This window comes from Catharus ustulatus, chromosome 13 (genome assembly GCF_009819885.2).
Source record: "Catharus ustulatus isolate bCatUst1 chromosome 13, bCatUst1.pri.v2, whole genome shotgun sequence".
Classification (NCBI taxonomy): Eukaryota; Metazoa; Chordata; class Aves; order Passeriformes; family Turdidae; genus Catharus; species Catharus ustulatus.
In genome coordinates, this window is record NC_046233.1 from 15,418,016 (window position 1) to 15,438,388 (window position 20,373).

Consider the following 20,373-nt stretch of genomic DNA (forward strand, 5'->3'; position numbering starts at 1 on the left):
GCCCTCGCCCGGCCTTGTGCTGTCTCTTGCTGTAGGGCTGGAATCAAAATACCATCTCAGATACTGCAGCCCAATTGATTGGAGCTGTTTCAACCAATTCCAACCCTGTGTTCTGGAGGAAGACTTTTCTTTCCTCATTCCCCATCTTGGTCAGATAACACGCAGGAAATTCGGTGTCCAGATGAGAGGTTCCTCTTTTGCAGGGATGTGACCCTGTGAAGGAGACAAACAGGTTTCTAGTGAGTGGGGATGGGTGGGTTAAGGATGTTGGAACAGGAGAGTGATAGGAGGGAGCAGATGAAATGATGTCCTCCATTTCTTTCAGCCAGAAGGGTTGTTGGGGTCCAAGGGATGGAATACAGATGAGCAGCTGTGAGGCAGAGGCTGGAAAGAGCTTTTTTTGTTCGTGCTGAATAACACTTGGTGCATTGGCTGGCTGTGTCTAGCTGTATGCTGTCCTATAGGGATGAGAGCTGTGCCCTGTTGTCTTTTCCCATCCTCTTTCCCTAGAACTTTCTACTGGGATGATGCCTCCTTAGGCTGAGCTGCCTCTGAAGCCCCTCTCAAGGGGTGCTGACTGATGATGTGCACTGAGCTTTAAGGTGTGGGGTGTGGCCTCTTCTCTCACCTATAGAAAGGTGGTTTTCTTTCTGGCTTGCCACAGCAAAGAGGGATGAGGGTACCAAAACTTGCTCAGGCCAGCCTTGAGTAGAAGAATAGGGTTCAGAGCTCTGGTGTTGGTTGAGGTCTGCCAGGTGAGATTTCCTGTACTCCTCCATGCTGCCTGTGTCCCTTGGCAGGAGAGAATGGGATGAGAGCTCCCAGTGAATGTGGTAATTTCTCCTGGGCTGTATCTCTCCAAGTTCACTCTCTTGCAGCTGCATGCATATGGGTGGTCCCTGTACCGAGCTGAGCTCTCAGAAACTCACCAGGAGAAAGACCTCATGTGACTCTGAAATACAGAGCTTTTATAGAGCCATCTCAAATGCTATTCTTTACCTTTACAGCCTCCTGCAGCAGGGCTCTGAAGGGAACCAAGTCCTACATCCAACTTAATTTCTTCTGACCGCTGCTGTCCTAGAGCAGCTCACATATCAAAGGCCTGTTGAGAGCAGGGTTTTGCTCTAAGTGGTTTTTTTCTGCTGTTTGGAGTGCCCAGTCTCCTGAGGGAATGGTGGAAGGAGGTAGTGCCCTTAGCCTTGGCTGTGGCTGTGCTCCCTCCTGGTGCTTTGTACAGTCTTCAGTGCTCCTGTGTTTGGAGAAAACTGACTCCAGTTTTATTTACATGCCATGGGTGGGGATATAATGAAAGGAAGTGAAGAAGCCCACACTAACAGCAATGGCTTTTGTTTGTCACCAGCCATACTGTGAGTCTGGCCTCACTAAAAAGCAAATACTGAATGGCCAGCTGCCATCCCATCTTGGGCTCTGGCTGTATGCTCTTGTCTGGAGAGAGGAGCAGAATCAGGCCCATTTGCTCACTGCAGGTCCTGCTGCACAAAGTGGTGGGAATTATGAGATGCTCTTCCCCAGGAATTAACGCTGGATGAGGCACGTATTTAACCACAGAAGGTTGGGCTCTCCAAGAGTTCTCAGAGTAAGACCCCCTCCTCTCTCCAGATGCTGGAATGTCTCTGAAGAGTTCTCACTCTGGATAGACTTTTTTATTTAACTGCTTGGCCTCTGCCCAAGGGAGTCTGTGTGGCTTTATGGGAACAGAGTTTTAGTTGAGCAGTGAGTGTTGTGCACGTTTGAACATGTGTACCCAGTGGATCATTCAGCTGGGGATGGAATTGCACTGTTGACCACAAATCTTTGTGCATATGCATTGATTGCACTTATCTGTAAAATTATAATCTCTACTCTTTAAAAGTTAAAGCTTCTGGTGTAAAACATCTGCTTGTTATTGTCTGTGCACTGTAAGGCTCTGCTAAGCCACGTCCTGCTCTGCTGTATCCTTGTCTTTATCCTCTTGTGTTTCCCACCCAGCTGGAAAGTGGCTGTGCCACTGGGCCTTGCTACCCAGCTGTGCTATTGGGAAATTAGATTTCTTTGGGGCGTCTGAGCCTGGTTGAACAGCAGGGCTGATGACCTCTCCTTGGTGTCCAGAAAGGACCACAATTATTCTGTGGCTCCCTGAAAGGAGGTATTTGCTTGTGTCTGCAGGGAGATGTACTACATCTGACTTCCAGGAGAAAAAATTTGTTATTCCTATTTCTTCTAAATGGATGGGAGGAAGACAGGATGAGGAGAGAGGACAAACTCTGAGAATTAAAAGTTGATATGAGGCTGGTAAAGGCCTGTTATAAATACAGGGCAACACTTCAGAGTGCTTCAGTCACACAGGGAAGGAAGCATGTAAAAATAGCCTGGATCCAGTTGATGGGTTGTACATGACCCCTGCTCTGAGAAAGGTGGTGTAAGTTCAATGTTTGATATTCTAGAAAAGCATCCTTGTGGTGTAGGTTTTATCAAAGTTTCAGGTCATTTCCCAGTCCTACCCTGAGCTGCTGTGTGACCTCCTGGAAACTCTGTGTTACCTGTGTGTGCCTCAGGTGTCTCCTTGTCTCTCCTTGGCTGGATCTCTTCTCTCCATGGCAGTAGACTCTCTTGTCTTAAGGCCTTCTGGCTGAGCACAGCTCTGGTTTTGAGGTGGTAAGAACTCACAGCCTTTGTAGTTAAGAGCTAAAGCTTCCAAAGGGTCTGAGCTTCATTTCTTGTGTTCCAGGGAGGTAAATCTGGGAGGGAAGGGGAAGATGTAAGGGAAAGTTTTGGATGTAAAAGGGAGCAACATTTTTTAATTCAGTGCTTTTTTGGGCCAAGCAAAACCTCAAGTGCTGCTGGTGCTTCTCTCTGTCAGCTTCTTCCACCGGAAACTCCAGTTCCTTTCTCTTGTCTACCTTGGACAAATAACTGCATCTCAAGGCCTGCAGGAATGCCAGATGGAAAATGTTCTCTTCTTTTCAGACTGGCTGGGCACACAGGGCTCATTTACAGCTAGCTGGCATGTGGTAGTTGTTCAAAGAGCTGACTGGGCACTGCCTCCTCACATGAGCAGAGGGAAGCCAGGCTCCAGAACATAAAAGAAGTAAAGGAGAAGAGATTTGTGTAGCAGATGAAGTCAGCTGATGTGGCAGTGCTGGCAGTGCAAAGGTGTTCAGTGGATCCTAATCTGCAGAAAGACAGACTGCTCAGCCTCCTAACTATGCTGGTTTTGTTCAGGCCTCTCCAAACACTTGTTGGGCACCCCTACTTCAGAGCAGCCCTCAGATGCAAATACCTCAGGGAGAGAAATTTAACCTGCCACGAGTTTGAGGCTACAAAGTAAATTAGTGGTGTGGTTTGTGATACCACTAATTTTCCAGAGACAAACATTAAAGTGAAAATTTAGAACCAGCTCTGTTCTTGCATCCCATCCAGCTTCAGCCTTCTCTTCTTCATACAACTTTTTACAGTGCTTTTAGAAGGAATGGGGAGCTGGTAATGGCAGGAATGCCAACAGGATGAAAGGCAGCGTGTGAAAACACACTGGTAAAGAGGAGGAGTAACATGGGTGGCAGCAAGGTTCCCAGGAGGCCACCTGTGTCCTCAAGCTTCTCACTGGGGCACCAGCAGCCTTTGATAGAGCTTTGGTAGGACTGGAGAAACAAAGTGCAGAGTTGTCCTAACCTACAACCCTTGTGAAGGTGCCAGGAAGAGAATTTGTCCATAGCTAAGCTTTCTGCAAGTGGCAAAGCGTTTAGGTAAGTGTTTCTGGAAACATTACAGGTTTTCCTCTTGCTCTATGGGATCTAATTCAGGACAGTGTCACTGTCAGCTGGGCTTCCTGCAGGGCCTTCAAAGGGATAGAGAGGTGTCTTGGGACATGATGGGGCTGACATTGCAATAACACCTGGGCTTTTGCTCAGCAGGCCCCTCTCATCTGAGTCTGAGAGGTGTGTGCACGTGCTGTGGTGGTGATTGAGGCCAGATGGGTGCTCAGACCTGGCTGTCCCTCACCTGCCCTGCCATCAGGTGCTGGGGTGTGGGCTTGGGCGAGTCTCTGTGAATTGGTGAGTGTGGATTGAGGCTCAGACATGGGGGAAGAAGAGCTCACCCATTTCTGCCTCTTCCCAGGGCCCTACTCTGACAGGCAGTGCTGTCCAGGCTCTGGAGTCCTGGGGCTGCTCCAAGGCCACCAGCCTTGCAGAGGAGAAGATGGTTTTGTTTAGCTTGCTAATATGAAGAAAATAAGTCTGTCAAACTAGGGATTTGGAAGGGAGGGGGGGAGCAGGAAGTCTTCCTGTTGGCATTTATTAGAAGGGAAATTAATGGTTTATGTTCAGGGGGCCCTGCTGGATGTGCAGTGCTCAGGGACAGTGGTCTGGTGAAAGCCTCCTGACTTCTTGAGTCCGTGGTTAGAATATGATCTGGAATGAGCAAGAAAGGGATAAATATAGAAGCTGCTGGCTCCCATCCTGCAATGGCTGCTCTGCCCTCACTGCAGCCCTGGAGGCTGCAAGTTCTGCCTATTGTTCCGGTCACATTCTTGTGTCCCACGATGGGGCCTCTGTGATGGAATAAAATGAAGAGAAGCAGATGGGAAAACAATAACCCAAGGAACGGGCCCTGAGCTTTGCTGGAAGCTTCCAAAAACCCATAAATCCCAAATGCATTTGTGCTGGATTAGGCAACTGAAGCAAAGCAAGAGCCAAGTACTTCCCTTCCTTCATCCATGTGCTCTTATTGCCCAGAGACAACTGTCTATGGGGGCTCTACCTTGCAATAAATTATTGTAGTGTAACTCTGCTTTCTCAGAATTTTAATTATGGCAGCTTCTGCATCTGCCCTTTCTCTGCACTCCCTGACCTTTTTGTCTTGCAGGCTGAGGAATAAAGTGACCCCACCTTTTCATCCTTCTCCTGTACTACTGAGCTGGCTGCAAACAAAACGTGGTGGGAGCCTTGCCAGGCAGTGGTGTGGTTCCCCTGAGGTGCTGGTGAGTGCTCTACAGAAAGGAACTGGTGACTGGGAGCCTCTTGGAAGGAGAGAGGAACTGATGAGCACTGGACAGGGAATATGACCTGCCTGAAATGCCATGCTGGGTGATCATGAAGATGTCAAAGTGATTGGAACTCCTAAGACAGCTACAAATTTTTTCTGTTTGTGTTTGAAGTGCAGATTGTTATGTTTGTATCCCTTCCTTAAGTGTGTACCCATGCAAAACGCTCTGTGAGCAGCAGGGAGGATGGATGAATGAAAGAGGTTAGGTGCTTTCTGCAGAGCTCTGCTTTACCTTGCAAAAAGCAAACAACTTGTTTACTCGCCTACCTGTCTGTGAAATTGGTTTGCTCACACTCGGCCACAACCTGCAACTTCTTTCCCTGGCAACCTATTTCCTGCTGTCTCTTTGAGATGGAGCAGCTCTCCAGAGGATTACACCAATCTTGCAGCTGGCCTGGGGAAACAGGGAGGCTCTGCTTTGGGGAGCAGGGGACAGGATCCAGAGTGAAGTGAAATGAGGTCTTAGTTTGAATCAACCATCTTATAAAACCTCATCTTTTGGGTCTGAGGCAGGAAGAGCTGCACAAGCTGAATCTGTGCTGTTACAGCATGGAAGCTAAGTTATTTAAAGACAGGAAGGATCTATATACCAGCAATCTTCATCCTTGTTAAAATTCCACTTCTCTCCTCCTAATCCTTCCCCCAAGCATATATTCTTTCAGTCACCTTCCTCCCTGATATGTTTGCTCTTTCCAACCACTGCTCCATGTTAAACAGCTGTTGCTGCTCTGAATGGAGAGATGCAAGGAAAGGAATGGTGAAACTTTTCATGAGCTGTAGTGCATTGGTCCAAAGCTACTGAAACCAACATCCAGGTTCACATTCTGTTTAATGGCCTTTGAATTAGGCTTGGTGTTACTCAGGTGGTTTCATTTGCAGGACACAGCTTTTCTGTGTGGCTGGTCACTGCACTGGGGGTTATTTTGAACAGACAGATGTGTACTCTGAGATTGTAATCATGTAGTTTGTTAACTTTATTGTCCCTTTCATTTGAGTGGGAGTTTTTTCATTGAAATGGTAGTGTTTATGCCCTTCTATTCTTCGTGTACACAAACCACACAGGAACCTCCAAGTTCCTGGTAAAAAGTGAACTTGACATTGATACAAACCACTGTGTTGTGCACAGGAAAGTGCATTGCTTCCTCTGACCGGGTGTTGTGCTGCCAAATTTGTTTCATGTCCACTTGCCCTGCTGTGCTGCAGCACTGTGGTGCAGCTGATGTGCACTTGTCTCTGCTTCTACAGCTGGGGATAAGGAGCACACCTGACAAAATGTGTTCTGAAGGCAAGGAGAGTCAAATCCAACTGCTTCCTGCTCCAGTCAATGTGTTTACTTGGAGGACTGTCCTCAGAAAGAATGCTGAGGACGGGGAACTGCTCCTGCCAGCTACAGGAAATGAATGTTTCTGTTTTGTTACCCACCTTAGTTTTAATTAGGGCAAGCCCTGCTTCCTGCTGAACCAGGGACCAATGGAGCTGGATTTCATGAGAGACATTAAATATGTTCTCCTTTCTTCGGGCTTGGAGCCACCGACAGCCTTTTCATGCCCTCTGAATGGGATGTGGGAGAAAGCAAGGGAGGAGGAAAAAGACCCCAGGCTGATTTTCTCTTTTGGAGTCTGACTCCCATTCTTGTTGTCCCGGAGGAGAGTGGTTTAAACCACCAGTCAATGACCTTTCTCAAATGCAAAGTAAATATTTTCTCAGCAGACAAGGCATTGTGAAAGCAACAGTAGAGGGCAGGGAGGTGGCAGGTATTTGTGGACAGGTTGGGTGCCAGGGTGGATAACATCAGGAAAGCCAGCAGAGACCTCCCAACCATTTAGATAGGGGACTGTCCAGGCTGCACAGAATGCAAAGAGCAAAGTGTGGCTCACACAGTGAGGAAGGAAGGCAGGGACTTCAGTAGGTGTGAGGTCATCTAGCTCAGAAGTGAAGGAAGGAGAGAACTCTCCAGTTTGCTGTGTCTCACTTCCAAGGCACCAGCTAACGCCTTTAGTATGTGTGTAGGTTAAATGTAGTTACTGTTAAGAGATAAAACCCCTAAAACCCCAGACCAGCACATAGTAGGGCATAAATGGTTGATCCTCAATTAATCAGCTGCATATGTGGAAGCAAAATGTTTGGGCTTGAATGAAGTATCAAATTCCATTTGGGTGGGATGGTGTTCAGTAATGCCACACTGCAGTGTTTTGTTTTGGAAAAAAATGGAGTAATTTAATTCTTTCTTAACATTGAAGCTATTCTGTAATTTGCAATTTGAAAGTGCAGCTTGGGGGAGCTGATTGCATTTCTCAGTGCCTGATCCTGAAAGTGAACTGATTGATTTAATGAGCCAAACTGAGTGTACCAAACCTTCACATTCAGAGCCCTACAGACCCCTTGGCCCTCAGGAATACGGGGGCTGGAGGGAGCTGTGAGGTCTTACTGCTGTTAGGGACAGGGGCTCTTGGCTAAGAGTAACTGGGAGTGATTGCTTTTAGTGTATGGTTTGTACTGCAGGAAGAAGGAACATTTTCTTAAGTGATTTTTTGAAAGCATTAAAACTTGTTCTAGCTCAGCTTCTGAATGCCCACCCCATTTTTGATATCACACTGGTATCAAGTTCTCTTCCATGCAGTTTTGAAGAAGATTCTCCAAGGATGCTTTTGCCCTTGGTATGAGTAGTTTGGTTTGCTTCACAGCTCCACACAGTCTCAGAACGAGTTTATCTTGAAGCAGGAAGGATTCTTGCTGCAGTCCCTTGAGGCTTCATTGTGCTTGTCCCTGTACAATCACAGCCCTTAGCTGGAGGCATTTCACATTTTGGAAAGAGTAGTCAAAGGAGTGACTTGCCCCAGGGTGCGGGGGTGCTTGGAGAGGCAGCCTGAGAATAGGCTGCAGCCCTACAGTGACTGGAGCCAAAGGCTCAGCCATCAGCAGCCTGCTCCCTGCTTCCTCAGGAGCCCAAGCCTCACCTAGCACTTGAGGTGTTGATGCCACTGCAATTTCTGGTCACAGCCTGCAAATGACTGGGTTTGTGGGTCCTTTAGCAGTTATTTGGCTCCTGCAATGGAGAACAGACAGAAAAGGATTGAAGTTTGGCTTGTTCTATTTATAACTCTAAGCACCTTCTCCGTACAGCATCTCTTCATCCTTGAGAGGCAGGTTCTCCATCTTCCTGTTATTGAACCACACTTGTAAATTAGGAAAATCCTTTGTCTTTACTATTTTTGTTGGCAAGTGAGTAATGCCTAAAGTTTCCTTCAAATATCATACTGATGCATATGCATTTGTAAAAAATAATGGCTTCTGTCCAGTCCCTTCTGCCCCTTTCCATATAGCAAATCAATCTCTCATATGTTTGGCTGGAAAAGCAGCTGTGCATCAGGCAGACACAGGGCAATGGCAAATCCAGCCCATGATGTATGTTAGCAGGATGGATGCTCCCTGTCTTTTCTGACAAGAGTAATAGCAAGTTAAAAGAATTCGTTCACATGTGATGGATATTTAAAGAAACACTTCTTCCTGTAAAATGTGTGCACGGTTATCGACATCATAAGGAGAGCATTTTGTCTGGCTCCTGAATGATGGGAACTCATAACGTAGTAAATTACACCAATATAGAAGTTAATGTACTTGGCTTTAACATGGATATTTTACTGTTATTATCACGATCAAAAGTGACATACATCACTGTGACATGTACCAGAATGGGAAAAAAAACCCAAATGCTGGTATAGTTGTGTCTAATAACCCCAATTATAGAGCTTTTTCTAATGCCTTTTTTATAACAGTTTTGCAGCTCTGTATTATCTGCTATTAATGTGAATTCTCTCCTATCTATAAATTTCTCAGGATTGCCTCTTCCCCTTCACTTTCTGTAATCACCATTTATTATCCACATGCTTCCCATAAAACAAGACTATAGGTGACAGAGAGAGATTGATGCTGACCTAGATACAGGCTCACCCCCACCTTTTTTCTTTCCTCCCCCACAGCAATAATGTGCTCGTTACAGTGCCGAGCAGGCTTTGTTAAAAGGTTTAGCTTCTCCCAGCTGTGGGCGCTAAAAATAGCGTCATTAACTGAAACTTTTTGTGATCAGCAAAGGAGCTCCTGGGGAAGAGGTACCGAGGTGGACTCAAGATGTAAATAACCAAGAGGAAACTCCATCCCACTGCCCTGTCAGCTTCAGGACTAACTCAGACTTGCAAGGTAATGCCTGCAAAGCTTCCTGTCTCCATCTCTGAGCAAAAGGAGGCTACTCCATCCTCACTGCCTGGAGTAACCATGTATCCAATGATGATTTTGGTCACATAGTTTTGTAGATTTGTTTTAATATTTTCAAACTGAGACTTCTCCCTGGGCAGCCAAGTGCTTTGGAGACCCTACAAGGCTGTGGAAGTGCTCCTTGGGGCTTGAGTACTTGAGAATCAGCCTTCTCTTGAAGGGGACAGATGTGGAGTGGTCCGTGGCTCACTGAAACCAAGGGATTTAGGATTATCTGTGCTTGGCTGCAGGCTGCTGTGCTGAGGCTGTTTTCAAACAGCTTTGTGATAACCCATGTGTTTCTCTGAGTCTTCTGGGGCTTCTCAGCCCAAGTAGCTCATTTCTGCCAGCCCAGGCTTCAAGGAGACAGTACAGTGCACCTGTCCCTTCTGTAGCTCTCCCTGAGCCAAGCAGGATGCATCTATGACATCTGTGGCAACCTGGGGCAGTTACCCAGGCTGGAAATCTTGAGGAGTGCCCAAGAAGAAGGGAAAACTATTTTGGTTGCCCAGAGCTGGTTATTTTTTTCTGTTCACCCTTTTTTAGGAATGCTTGGCCCTGTTTCTCGGCACTAGTGAGGAGACAGTGGGTTTTTGCAGCTGCACTTTGCTTGCTCTTTGGTTTCCTCTGCTAGGAGACTCCTGTGCATAGCAAAGGATGTCTCATTATCTCCTGTCCAAAAGGGAAATGCAGCTCATAGGGTAATTATCTCTGCCATCCTCACTGCCTGATTTCTCACCATGTTAGCACACTCATAATTAACCACAAAGCCTTTTTCTCTCCCCTCCCTCTTCCTAGTTCTCGAACTTGTATTGCACTGAGCAACTGGGCCATGCTTGAAATAAAGCTCTGCCTGTTTCTCCCTACTTGAGCTGAGTTTAATTCTGTTCTTTGTTAAAAACTGAAACCTCTTGTTTTGAGGGAAGACCTCTGAAAGCCATACATGATGAGGCTGTCCAGGCAGCTGGCATGGGGGAAGTGTGCTGCAGTTCTAGTTATCCTCCTAAATTTTCATGGAGTATGATTTGTGGTTCCTTCAGGGAATTTTTGTACTTTACATGCACTGGTTTCTTAATACCCTAACTTTGGTTTTGCCATCATCTGTAATGAAAAAAAAAATCGATAAAGAAAGACTCTGCTCCTACTTTGGTGATAGGCTGCACTTTGGTGAGGGAAAAGCCTTCACCAAATGCCATGTTAGTAGTGAACCATGGGTTTAATTGTCTCATTACTGCCCTGAATATTGTTTATGTGACCGATATGTGAAAAATTTGGATAGTGGATATATGCAGCAATGTAAGGGAAACATCAGCATTTCTGGAGGTCCCATAGTGGCCACCAGTCTCAACATTCTTCAAAACTTGTTGCTGATTCAATTTAGCTGGGGCATTGCCAGGAAGGGCTTGTTTCCTCCTCTGGTTTTCCTGCTCATAACAGTGGTGGGAGGTGGGGAGCAGCTCAAGTGATTATTGGTAATTATCCATCATCATTGTGAGCCTGATCCTGGCACCTTGCCTTGGAGGTTGGATGACTTTGGCCATACAGGGGCAAAGCCAAGGACTTGTGATGACCAGGGCTGTGAAGGCTGCAGGTACTTCTGCCAAACTGTGGCTCTGCAGAGCAGGAAACTCCTCCCTCAGTGGCCAGGAAAGCAGCAGATGAATAGAAGTCAGTGCTCACAGACAAGGATCAGCAGGTGTAGGTGGGCTGGAGGCAGATGGGCAGCCCCTGCTCCTGTTGGCACTGTCAGCCCTGCTCTTTGTGACCAGAGCTGCATGATCTTGCTGTCCCTCAGGCAGCAGCTCCTCTTGCTGTGCTGGAAAGGGCCTGTCTGGCCTCCTGGCACAGACCACCATGGCACGGGGGCACCTGGCTGTCAGCCCTGTGTCTGGGCAGGACAGGCTCTTCCCATGCAGCAGGACAGTGGCAGAGGAGGGAAATGTCTGCGGTCTGGGTGGCTGCCTGGCCTTCCCAGGTGGCTACTTAGGCTGTGTGACAGTAGCAAGGGATATGTGATTGCTGCTCTTCCTTGTTTGATACGGTCTCTCTGTGATCTGCCATGTGGGCCTTGGCGCCCAGGCAGGAAGAATGGTTGCTGTGCAGCCAGATGGTTTCATTTTTTTCAGGGAGATTAATTAACTCACATTGACTGGCCCTGGCATCTGAGGAACAAGTACTTATGGCAACAAATGAGCTGTCACTTGTCTCCTCCTGAGCCCACTGAAGGAGTTCAATAGACATTTCCTCAGGCATTTGGTACCTTGGTGTTTTGTGCTGACACATTACCTGTCTCTGTTCTTAAGGTGTCTGTTGAAGCTTGTATGAGGGGATCTATGTGTGTTAAGGGAAGATTGACCAGAGTTTGGGTATATTTTCAGGATCCCCTACATCTGTGAGGAACATTTCTGCTGCCAACTTCATACCACCACCTCTTCCTCCACAGAGGAAAGACTTCTGAGCCTGCTGAGAGTTGCCTTGTTGTGTGGGATGGTGGCAGGGATGTGACTGCAGAGGAGCCCCTATGCTCATCTCCTGGAGCCCCCACAGCTCTGCAGAAGTGTTCTCAATCGCTACCAGTGAGTAAGTCCTCAGACTATGAATTTCTTGGATCCCACACTGTACATCTCATGCCTTGTTGGGCCCTTATGAATGGGAAATAGCATCTGCAAGGCTGTAAACTTGACTGTACTAAGTGGATGGTCCTGAAAGTGAAAAATGGATTTAAAGACTATTCAAGCCATGAGTTGTTTGGGAGATGTTGAAGCCTGTGTAATGGGCTTAACATGTGGACATGTTAAGGGAGGGATGACGAGAGCTGGGTACAATTTGAGGATCCACTGCCTTTATAAGGAACAGATCTGCTTCCAGCTTCATGCTCCCAGCTATTCTGCCATGGAGGAAAGACTCTTGTCAGGAGTACTAAATTAGATGTGCCCTTGCCAAAATGGAGTTTTTATGGCAGTTGCTGTATTAGGAAGAAGGATTAAATAATAATCTTGGAGCTTCAGAAATAAAAGGCTCAGTGAGGCCACAGCTTCCCAGGTGTTTGTTCTGAAATCTGTGCCCAGGGCTGGAGCACATGAACCTGTCTGTTCAGGTCCTCACTCAGGGCTAGTGATGTTTAGCTCATTCCCTTTGAGCAAGTCTCCGCTTGTTTCCTGTACCCATTTGTGACCTTCCTGGGAGGGCTGGAAGCTCCAGGGTTTTCCCTTGAGGGATGATTGCTCATCCTTGAATAAGGTGTTTACTCTTGCCTGTAATTGCATGGGGTTTGAGCAGCACCAAACCCTAACTGTGCTTCCTTCCCATCTCACTGCTTTCATGTAGAGACATGGGTGTGTGCTTTGCTTGGGGAGTTTCAAGTTGGGGCATGATAAGCCCCATCTCCAGGCACTTTCCCAATCTAGTTTGTCAGGAGCAGGTTGTGCTTTTGCTTTTTGTTGTCCATTCATTGCAATCCCCAGGATACATCAGGATCTACAACCTGCCTTTACTGCCCTATCTCCCTTCTGGCTCACAGTACACTTGGAAACAATTTACTGGTTTTAAAATTGGAGGAGAGACATCCTTTATTCCACTTTGAAAAATGGGGAGGTTTGGAGCAAGAGAAGAGAAAGGGCGATGGGCTCATTCCAGTATTTGTTTTGCTTGTTGGAAAAACAAAACCATTTACCAAACTGCTTTCAGAAAGCAGCAATCCACAGGCTTGGTTTTCATTAAAAAGGCACTCACTGCTTTTCCTCTGAGTATTTAGTGACATTTTTCAAGATTTTCTGTGCACAGTAATTGTATTTTTTTATCAAATTTTGTTCCGACTTTGTGACTGCAATAAAGTTTAGGAAACTACAATTTATTATGGGTTAAAAAATATTCTATGAATCTGAATCCTTTCCTTGATTACTGGATCATACTGTGATTCTTCTCCCAGTTGCAAAACAGCATTGTAAGTGCTGCTTTCAGACTCTGTGGGGTGTTCCTCAAATGTCTTGGAGAGCTACTCTGTCCATTGCTCAGCTCTGTTGCTGAGACCCTGAAATTCTTTTTTTTGTCTCTTCCCCAGACATGGAAGTGTTTGTTTCTTTTTTTTAGATGTCTCTCCTTGTAACACTTCAGAATTGAAAAATAACATCCTGGTGATGATATTAAAAGTCCTCCTGCAAAGCCAGCTCTGCTACACCAACATTAGGAGACTTCAGAGGCTGTTTAGTGTAGCTTCAAGGATGGGGCTAGTGGGGAGAGAAGCTGCTTTCCTTCTGGAAGAGTATTCTTGTAAAATCTGTGCTCGCTTTGCAAACAGGGAGTTGGCATTTGCCACACCAGAGAAGATCTGGAGATGGGGCAGTGACCTGCAGAGGCATCCCATGTCTGGTGTGTGCTGTAGCCCAGTCTCCAGCTCCCTAAAAGCCTGGGAGCAGAAGGCCAGGGCAAACTAGAGGTCCAAAGGGTCCTGTGTCCCCCAAATACTGACCCAGGGAAACTTCCACATGCCATTGTAGGTTGTGTGTGTTCATATTGAGGGGAAGGAGCTCTTACATGGAGGGGCTGCTTGGCTTCCAGGCTTGAGCTGGGGCAGGTATGTCTGTTTTCTGGGAGATGAACCATGGTCACCAGTCAGCTTTCAGGTAATGGTGGCTGTGGGTCACTATTTAATTCACCTCCATGAAATCTGGGCTATGAGTGCACAATACCCACCTAGTTACCAGTCAGCTGAGTTCTACATGTCTTCTGCTAGAGAGGTCCTCAGGTGTCCTCCAAGGCTCCTGGGATATGGTCAGGTTTTGTTAACAAAATAAACTCTGCTTGGATTTTTTTTTTTCCCCTTCATCTTTTCCAGAGGTGCTGTTGTCTTTCCATTCTCCCAGGACACTTGGTGGCATTTCATTCCTCTGAGGTTGACTGATTGTGGCCTTAACCTAGCAGAGAACGAGTTCCTTACTGCCTTACAGTGAGACTGCAGGATTTTTAAAGAACATGCTATAAATCATCTGTGGTTATGCACTATAAGGTAGAAATGATGAATTAAAATCTATGTGGAACATGGAGGAGGGAACTGTGAGCTGCTGTTAATTCTGGAGAGGTACAAATTATCATCTGAGATGGAAGTCCACAGAAAAAAGAACACGAATGTATTTATTTGTTTGCATTTGTCCCTGCAATGGGCATCTTAAAGCACAAAATTGTTTTAAATATCTAGTTTTCTTTTCAGTTTATGACCTGAATTTCATAACTAGATGTGTAAATAACACACAAAGTATCTTGATATTCTCCTGTGTGCGTTAAACTGCTGCAGCCAGTGTAATTGCTTGCAAATATTGTGTGCAGCAGCAAGGGGAAAATCAGGTTTGCTCTGTATTCACTGTATTTCACTCAGCTTAGCTACTGGAAGTATCTTGAGTCAGCTTTGCTTCATCTCTCTCACATCCTTAACCCAAAGCTGTATTGTTCAGGCTCCTGGGAGAATTGGCTGGGAATCTTTTGAGATGGTTATTGGTAAATGCTACATTATGTAGATAACTACTTTAATAGAGAAATCTAAATCTGGGTTAAAATGTTTGTGGCTAGCTCTTGTAGAGAGACACCTGCTTACTCCAGCAGTGAGTCAGACACTGAACTAAGATGTGAAAATTCCTATTCCAGATCCAGCTCCACAGATCTCAACCTCTTCCCTCCTCAGCTTTGGACTGTTGGTTCTCTTGGATAGATATGTGGGATATGGGTATGCTCTAAGCTGAGGGACCACCTTTACTTTTCCCTTGATTCTTGGCTTTTGAGTGTTTTTAAGGGTTTGAATTTGTCACATCAAATGTTATATAATCAGTCCCTGAAATTAAGTACACAAGGGCAGATATTTTTCTCTGGATGACTTTTAATTCATGTCTGAGAAAGAGGGAATTATCTCAGGAGATTAGGCAGGGGAAATGGTATCTGCCTTTGGATTGTGTTTCTTCCTCTGAGGGGGCTCCTTGAGACCCCTCTCAAGACCTGCCCACTGCTGAGGCTTGCAGAGAGCCAAAATGCTTCTTGCCATGGGTGCCTGCTTGAGGGAGCCAGGCCTGGACAACTGCATGAGGGTTTAGATCTGATTTAGCAGCTGCTAGCCCAAAATGATGGTGCAAATTGAAGCACCTAACAAATCTGGGATTGGGACTGGTAGAACATGGTTTTTCTTGAAAGTTTCTGAATGTATGGGGAACTGGAAGTAGCACTTTGCCTCAGTTTCTGTATCTACACTTGGGCAAGGCTTCTGGTTAGCAGGAGTGAGCCCAGCTGGTCTCAGTAGCGACATACAGCTGCCTGTGCCATTTTTACTTTTTTTGGTTCACCTTCAAAATAGAAAAGTTCTCTTGTGTGTGAACATCCACAAACCAGAAAGGCCAAATCTCTTGCTTTTCCTGTCCCCAGAACAACTTGTAGGGAGCTGCCTTTGCTTGCCCACAGCCCAGCTTCAGTGTTTGCAAAGCTCTTCATGCTTGACCAGATGAGCCCCAAGTTGGATTTATGGGAAGATTGTTTGAAGTTCAGGCATAAAATCTAGGATGGCTGATTTTATTTAAGGGGGGCTGGGATTCCAGGCTGCCAGAATTGATGGGACTGGCTTGTATATCTTCTCTACTGAAGCCAGCTGACAGTTTTAAACCATCACTAAATCAAACCTTTGTCTTTAAGATTTACTGGGAGCTTTTTACAAATGAAATGTAAAATCTGGTGCTCTCCATGTGGAAGACAAATTCTTGAATCTGTCTTCCTGTATGTTGACAGAAATGTGGGGCTTTCAGGTATATATTTACATGGGCATGCTGCTGAGCCCTGCGGTGGTGACAGACACTTCCAAATGGCCCTGCCTGGAAAGGAGAGGTATCTCAGTGTTCGAAGGCAGATCCTGCCAGCCTCCTGGATTTGTGGGAATGAGGGCCAGAAGTAGGTGAATGGGACAGGTACCTAAAAATACAATGAGCTAGTCTTGCACACAGGCAGGATAACTACATCTAGCTTTATAAATAACAGCAGCCTTTTAGGTCTCCTAGGAGGTCTGGCAAGCTTACAAATGAATGTGCTGCTAGTTGTCTGAGCCCAGACATCGGAAAGCTGTCCATGAGTGCTGTTGGCCCACTGTCTCCTTTTTTCCCTGCCCCCATTCCCTGTCTCTTGGTGGGGGTGGTTTTTTTTGCTGTTTTTGGTTACTGCAACACAGACCCTGCCTGGCCTGCAATCTCTCACTCTTGCTTGCTGGAGATGAATGATTCATCAGGCCCAACCTGATAAAATTGTGCAAGCCAGTCACCAAAGTTAATCAGACCAAAAGGAAAGAGGAGGGAAGGGAAAAACAAAAACAAAAGGGGCCCTAGAGCTAGTTCTAATTTTCAAACCTCTCCTGGGAATTTAAAAATGTATCCATAATGTACTCAGCCCGAGTTCTCCACCTTCCTCCAGCCTTCATTGGGAAATGGGAGAGCAGGCCAGGCAATGGGTTTTAAATTGCAACTTCCGATGTTGCAATGCAGGGGAGCAGTGATTCATCAGGGCTCCTCTGCGGCTCTTGGGTGCCCTGTTTGGCAATGGTGCTGCCGAGCAGGCGGCCCTGGCTGCAACCTGCTCATCACTTCCACTCTGGTTTGTTGTGTCACAGCAGCCAGGATGGGGCTGAGGGGCTGGGGAGCTGCTGACATGAATCATGTGGTGCTCTGCTGTGTAATTAGGAAGGAGCCCTGCGGTTCTCAGTGCACTGGTGAGATTTCTCAGGCCTGAAACATAATAAAGGTGGCCACCCACTTCAGCAGGGAATTAGCATCTTCCTGGCTGATCCTGAAAGAGGCTGAGAAGCCTGCTTGCTTGGGATCAGGGGGAGCTGGGGTTTGGCTAGACAGGGCAGGATGGGTCACTGTCATGTCACTGCCATGGCTGTGAGGACGGATCCAGGAGGGAGAGCTCAGCTGGGAGGAGAGTGCCTGGGGTGCTCTGTGAGAAATCCATCACTCCCTACTTGGTGTGGCTGCAATAGCCCTGCTCACATCCACCTTGTGACTAAACGAGACAGAGTTGCACAAGTGATTGCAATGTCTCCCGTGTCTGGTTGCTGTGATGCTCAAGGGCTTCCCAGGGTGCTGCTTCCGTGTCTGCAGCTGAAGAATATCCTTTAGTTTCTCTCAGCTGCTTGCAGCAGTTCCGTTGGCAATGGGACTGTCCAGGACTCACCAGCTGCAAGCCCAGTGGCCCCTCTGGGCTGTTGGGCTGGTGAGGGGATCACCATTGCAGCCATCCCTCTGCCAGCTGTGCTCTGCATCCTTGGTGCTTTTGGCTGCAGGAATTACAGTGAGCTCTTAGTGAGCGTGAGGAAATGTGTTAAACCCCGAAACCTTCCACAATGTAGAGACTAATTAATCAGTGAGAAGGCTTCAAGGGATTTCATTAAATTGTCCTGTAATTCTTTCTACCCTCTGAGACCACATTGCGACAGAGAGGCATTGCCTTTGCTCTTTCTCATATTAGGTTCATTTTAGTTCAGTTCACATTTGGTATATTTAGCATTTAACAACATTTTATCAAAACAACATCTCCACATGATTTTAATTTAGAATTACATTACTGTGATACTGTCAGGAGAAAACCATGTGCCAGACCCTGAGCTGCTGTGAATGAGCAACAATCCATTGATTTCAGCAGGGCAGCACAGATTTCTTCCAGCCAAGGATCTGGCTCACCCTTGCTTAAAAGGAAAACCCATTTCCTCACCCTGGTTACTGAAACATTGCCTATCAAGATGGGATGTGCCTAAACCACCTCCTTTTACTTTTCACCACTTGTGTAACTTTGTTTCTGTTTTTCACTGCTCCTCATTTATTTTTTTTTTTGCTGGGGCAGTGAAACTTTTCTGTTGGGGATAATTTCACTGTAAGCTTACAAGCCTTGGCACAGCTGAGTTTTGGGAGGATGGTTTTAATGTTGCACTGGATATGAAAAATGAGATTATTTTCTGCAAATTAAGCTTCTGGCTCTGATGTTTTAGTTCTTGTACATAACCTTCTTCTACACAAGGCAGGGAAGGGGCATGGGAGATGTTTCCTACTGGTTTTTTTTCTTTATGTGACACTCAAAGAAGCCAAAGGCTGGTGTATAGTTGCACTCTTCAAGTCAGAGAACACCTTAAAAGTTGGGTACCTTTTGAGACAAATTAGAGCTCTTCTGACTGACTCTTGTAGAATTTCTCTGCAAGAAACACCTTTCACGGGCTCAATGAAAGGTACTTAATTTTTGTGATCATGCATCTACCTTCCACAGCACAGCTGTACTTCTGTGTTAGCACTGTCAAACTGCTTTGTTTGAACACCACAGATGGCAGCTGCACTATCCACTGCATCCCTTCCTTGTGAGAGGGACACAGTGGTACATGAGGGAGGGACCCCAGCTCTGATTTCTGATCCAAACAGTCTCAGGAGTCCTTGGGCCTGGCTCAGGGCAGGGTGACCCTGTCCTGTGCATCAATGTGATTCACATATTTGAGAGAAAGCCCCTTAAAGTCAGTGGCTTCTGCCTAGATAACATTGCAACCTCGGGCACCTTCTGAAAGAAAGAACCCCTCTTTTTGGCAGGTAAGAGGAAAAGCAACGATGTCTAATGTTATAGACTGGGTGTAACTGCCACTCTTCATTCACTGCAGTTGTGAGAAGTTATTAACACTCCTTTGTGGAATCAGGGAGCTGAAACAATGGTGACCTCCACCCCAGGGACACGTCACTGCCCTAAACAAAGGTACAGCCTCAGCCTGCATAGGTATGGACAGGTTCCTTGGCAAGAGCCTGGCTGGAAAGGCAATGGGGCAGCTGGGGAAAGCCTCAGGCAGAGAAGCAGTCAGTGCTTTGTGGGCTGACTGATGGTGAAAAGGGAGCTGAAAAAGGAGCAAATAAACTGGGTCTGGCATGGGGAGGAGAGATTTTGTACCTGCATCCTACAGGGGCAGGATTTCTGGAAAGAATTAACTGGCACTCCTGAGAGGCAGAATCCACATATGGAGTCAGGCCAAGGCTCTGGTTATCCACTTGTCTGAAATAAAGTCACTAAAGAAAATGAAATGGGTTGGAAAACAGAAGGCATTGGCAGGAGAGCAGCCTGTTACCGGAATATATTCGTTGTATAGCAGTAAATGGAGGAGCCTGATTTGCCTGGCCCTGTGCAAATCCCACTAAGCTTTTACAAACCCAGAAGTGATGACTGACACAGAACAGAGGGGCAGCAGGGGGAGAGTAAAGTGCTTTGAATGTCTGCTTTTCAGTTGACTCAGTTCCAGGATGTCCACCCCAGATTAAAAATAATTAAGCCTCAGGATATCTTTTGGGAGTATTGCAGGTTTGATTCAGCCTTGATTCCTTTGATTCAGTTTGATTCCTTTTTAAACTTTGATGCTCCCCTCTCTTTGGAATTGTGGCATTGTGGCTGATCTAATACTGTGGTGACTGGCAGCTGTGACAAGGCCTTTGGCCTGCCTTCCTCATTTTAACTTGGAAATGTAAGGAAGATGTAGCAGTATCCTTATTTTTACCCAGAAATGCTTTTCATCCAGAGGCCAGGGCCAGTAGAGCCAGGAAATGTGACTTCTATCTCTCAGTGTGAGTTTTTGGGAGGACTGGTGGGAGCAGGGATTGATGTTTGCTGAGGCTTTCTGCCATTTCTTTCACTTGCCTTTGCAGGTGTGCCAGTAGAAACACCTCCCCACTGTCCTTTTGAGTCCTTTGGAATGATTTCACCCCAAATTTTGTCTTTGTTCGAGCGGCAGTATGTCATCTCCAAGTAATCCTGTCAACTGAAACCATCAAGTGTGGGTTAAAATGGCTGCTTCAAAATAGCTCAGGATTTCCAACCCTCAGACTTTTTGTGGCTAGAATTATTTGGGAATTTGCAGAGTTTCATATGTTTCCGTGTGAATTTCCAGTTTTTTGTAAAACTAAATGAATTCCCCAGCTCTCTTTTGGTCAGATGGGGCAGGCAGTGTGGCAGCTGAGGAGCCAGAGGTGCCTGGTTGGAAGTGGCCAGGACTTGCTCTGCCAGCATTCCCCAGGTGCTGTAGGGTTTTGGAAATGCAGCTGT